A 4,093-nucleotide genomic window follows, 5' to 3' on the forward strand; every position below is an offset into this window, starting at 1 on the left:
AAACAAAAAAAACAACAACATATTAAACAAACAAACAAACACAGCCAGTGCCTTCATTTGTCCATTACATGTCAAACATAGCACTGACCCTTAGCCCCTGCTCATCAGCTCCATGTCCTCTGCAAACTGAAAAACAAAGAGGAACAAGTCCCTTGCTCCAGTGTCTTCTTCCTCTGACATGTCTCTTAAGACCCTCTGCTGGTCCCCTTGATTTAAGGACAGATATTTGGGCATTGTTACGTGTCCACGGAAAAGTGCCTTATTTTGGACAACCCACTGCACAGCAGGACGCAGATCTTCAACAACTGCTGGCTCCTGTGTCAGGCAAATGGGGATGAAAACATAGTTATTTCTCTGTTGCAGAACAGTTTTTTAACAGTTATTCAAATGTCACTAACCATGTAATTACACTACTGTTTAAAGTGAATACTGACCTGACTGACTTCCTGGAACTTGTGCTTTTTCAGTCTGAAAGTGGGCACGTGTTGTCCTTCAAGCACAGCTTTGGCTTCCTCTCTCCAGTGTGCAAATAGCTTGCCAGAGCTACGAAGAGTAAGGCCACAGTGAGGGCATGTCATTTTCATGGACTTTCCATCAGCTGCAGTTTTATTGAACACAGAGGGTAGAGCCAATGAATGTTCTAACAAAGACTCAGAAACCGAAGACAAAACCTTGGGGGGGAGACGGGGCTCCTCGAAGAGTACTGCCGGAGGAATACGGGTCTCCTCGGAGAGTTCAGCGGGGAGCAGTCCTGATAATGGTGGCTGACTTGGCATTGAAGAATGCTGACAAGACAATAAATGCCTTGCCATATCCCCACGCCGTATGATTGTAATCTTACAGACAGGGCGGTGAAAGTGTCCTGTTGTCCTACAAGGCAGCCTGCACCGGCATATCATTTTATCTGTAAGAGAAAAAACAAACAAACAAACAGATGTAATTTAAATGTAGTTGTATAGAATGCAATCAATTTGTCTAACAATCAGATTGTACATGTTAACAAAAACATCCAAGCCAACCTCAATAATGAAAGCAAAATGGTATGGATCACAAAAGTTATGTCAAGAAAAGTGGTGAAAAGTAAATAAAAATATATTTTATAAAAACACTATTTTTGTTGCAGATGAATGCACTGAACTGTACAATATCAACAGCAACTTTTAAGTCAACAAAGATACTGCAGAAGTGCTTAAAAAAGTGCATATTTATAACTATAAAGTATATTTAATACAAACATACCTTTGAAAGGCAAAGCATTTTTTATATGCACACTTAGATGCTCTTCAATCTTTGCCCTGACAGTAGGGCTGAAAGTGGGGCACAGAGGGCAGTGAAAGAGTCCTCTGCAACACGTGTTGCATTCCTGCAGTTCTGGCTTTAAGCCCGAATTCCAGATTGATGTGTGCATCTAAAACAGAGAGAGAAACAGATAAACACCATATACACATTTAAGTTAAGGTTTTAGCAGAAATAACAATTTACAGTTGGCATGTAATAGATTTGGGAAGAAAATTCTTGAAAAAAAACACAAATATTTTACAAGACACTTTAATTTGTGAGACATGTTTCTATTGACATATAACAGTCAATTGAACAGAGGCTAACTAAAATCTGGGCAATAAAAAAAGCTGTACAGAATAGAATGACGAATAGAAGTATTGATAAATATCTAAATCTGTTTGTGATGAAATTTACAGTGTTGACGCTAACCAAAGGTGTCACAAGTACACACGTTCCTTACTACAGTTTAGATACCTCTGTTTAGAAAGCACTGACTCGACTTTTTAGTCAAGTGGAAGTAAGAAGTACAGGGTCTAAAATATAATTTATGTACAAAATTTTGAAGTAATCTTGCGTCCAAAGCACGCGTGCGGGGGGCTGATTTACAAATGTACGGATTACAAAGTACAGATACGCGTGCTAAAATGTGAGAAGTATAAAGAAGTATACAGTAGGCACAAAAAAGTACAGCAGTAAAGTAAAGATACCAGAAAATTCTACTTAAGTACAGTATTGAAGTATTCGTTATTTTGCATCTCTGACGCCAACAATAAATCATACTCTAATGCAAAATGTGTTTTTTGCTTCTTCTCGCCCACAGAAGCCGTTAATCCAGCTCTCTTACTTAAACCAGGCCCAGGAAAAAGCATATCTGTGTGTTTCTCTGCCATGGAGCACGATGAAAAAACATTAAAATAAGGAGGAATGTTGTTGTAACGCAAAAAAAGTGGCAACATGATCATTGTAAGAAAACTAGACGATTCCTAGAATTATGAAATCATTAACGGCAAATTTATTTAAGAAAGACTTAACCAACCTTTGCGATCAACTTGCAAGACTTCCACGGTATCCATGCGTGCTTCCAGCTACTGTGGAGGTCACGTGCTTCCGGCTACTGTGGAGGTCACGTGCTTCCGGTTAGTGTGGAGGTCATGTGTATCCGGTTACTGTGGAGCTCCACAGTGGCTGCAGCCAGACCCTTCTCGCTGTGTTTGCACACGCTCAGTGTGACAGGATGTTGGCTGCTGTGTTTGCACATGGTCAGTGTGACAGGATGTTGGCTGCTCTGTTTGCACATGCTCAGTGTGACAGGATGTTGGCTGCTGTGTTTGCACATGCTCAATGTGACAGGATGTTGGCTGCTGTGTTTGCACATGCTCAGTGTGACAGGATGTGGGCTGCTGTGTTTGCACATGCTCAGTGTGAAAGGATGTGGGCTGCTGTGTTTGTACATGCTCAGTGTGACAGGATGTTGGCTGCTGTGTTTGCACATGCTCAGTGTGAAAGGATGTTGGCTGCTGTGTTTGCACATGCTCAGTGTGACAGGATGTGGGCTGCTGTGTTTGTACATGCTCAGTGTGGCAGAATGTTGGCTGCTCTGTTTGCACATGCTCAGTGTGAAAGGATGTTGGCTGCTGTGTTTGCACATGCTCAGTGTGGCAGGATGTTGGCTGCTGTGTTTGCACATGCTCAGTGTGGCAGGATGTTGGCTGCTCTGTTTGCACATGCTCAGTGTGAAAGGATGTGGGCTGCTGTGTTTGCACATGCTCAGTGTGGCAGGATGTTGGCTGCTGTGTTTGCACATGGTCAGTGTGACAGGATGTTGGCTGCTGTGTTTGCACATGCTCAGTGTGACAGGATGTGGGCTGCTGTGTTTGCACATTCTCAGTGTGACAGGATGTTGGCTGCTGTGTTTGCACATGCTCAGTGTGACAGGATGTTGGCTGCTCTGTTTGCACATGCTCAGTGTGACAGGATGTTGGCTGCTGTGTTTGCACATGATCAGTGTGACAGGATGTTGGCTGCTCTGTTTGCACATGCTCAGTGTGACAGGATGTTGGCTGCTGTGTTTGCACATGCTCAGTGTGACAGGATGTTGGCTGCTGTGTTTGCACATGCTCAGTGTGACAGGATGTTGGCTGCTGTGTTTGCACATGCTCAGTGTGGCAGGATGTTGGCTGCTGTGTTTGCACATGCTCAGTGTGACAGGATGTTGGCTGCTGTGTTTGCACATGCTCAGTGTGGCAGGATGTTGGCTCCTGTGAAAGCTGAATGCTCTCTGGTTAGAAGTGATGTCACACATTACGATAACTGTGCTCGCTCTCTGTCAGAGTACCAGGGCCTCGCTTTGACCACATGACTCTCAGTACACAGCATGATGTGTGCGCTGTAAACAAGAAGCAGAGGAGCAGGACTGGGGTGAACCTCTGAGGGATCAAACCGAGACTGAGCTCCAGATGTTTCCACATGTTTCTGCTCTGCGTGTGTTTGATGATTATTTCAGGTATAGATGATGGAATATGACCAGTCTGATGTGAGCCTTCTTCTCTGACAGCGCCTCACCTCTCTGTTGAGCCCCCTGCTGGCTCTGATCATTACTGACTGAGTCCTTGCTGCCACTTTATTAGGTACATATGTCTGTGAAGGTTCTCAGTCATCCAGGTCATCGTAGTCAAAGGAGCTTGGAAGGAAAAGCGTCTGGACCTCTTTAAGTTGCTTGAAGACGTTTCACCTCTCATCCGAGAAGCTTCTTCAGTTCTAAGGTCAAATGGTGGAGAGTCCCAGATATAAACCCAGTGGGAGTTTCCCCCCA

The 4,093-nt window shown here is 43.8% G+C and overlaps 1 long non-coding RNA gene across 3 annotated transcripts; it reads right to left on the reverse strand.

Moving 5' to 3' along the window:
• Positions 1 to 267: 267 nt before the first annotated feature.
• Positions 268 to 2,490, reverse strand: LOC120732070. 3 transcript variants are annotated; one of them, XR_005695509.1, is made up of 5 exons: positions 2,318 to 2,490; positions 1,240 to 1,408; positions 660 to 904; positions 435 to 543; positions 268 to 315 (listed from the first exon to the last, which is right to left on the reverse strand). It is a non-coding gene; the product is annotated as an uncharacterized LOC120732070 (long non-coding RNA). The 3 variants fall into 3 exon arrangements; XR_005695510.1 differs by lacking the exon at positions 2,318 to 2,490 and having other exon boundaries at positions 672 to 904; positions 1,240 to 2,300; XR_005695508.1 differs by lacking the exon at positions 2,318 to 2,490 and having other exon boundaries at positions 1,240 to 2,300.
• Positions 2,491 to 4,093: the final 1,603 nt, after the last annotated feature.

The sequence above is a fragment of the Simochromis diagramma genome, unplaced genomic scaffold, assembly GCF_900408965.1.
Source record: "Simochromis diagramma unplaced genomic scaffold, fSimDia1.1 OVJJ01000245.1, whole genome shotgun sequence".
NCBI lineage: Eukaryota > Metazoa > Chordata > Actinopteri > Cichliformes > Cichlidae > Simochromis > Simochromis diagramma.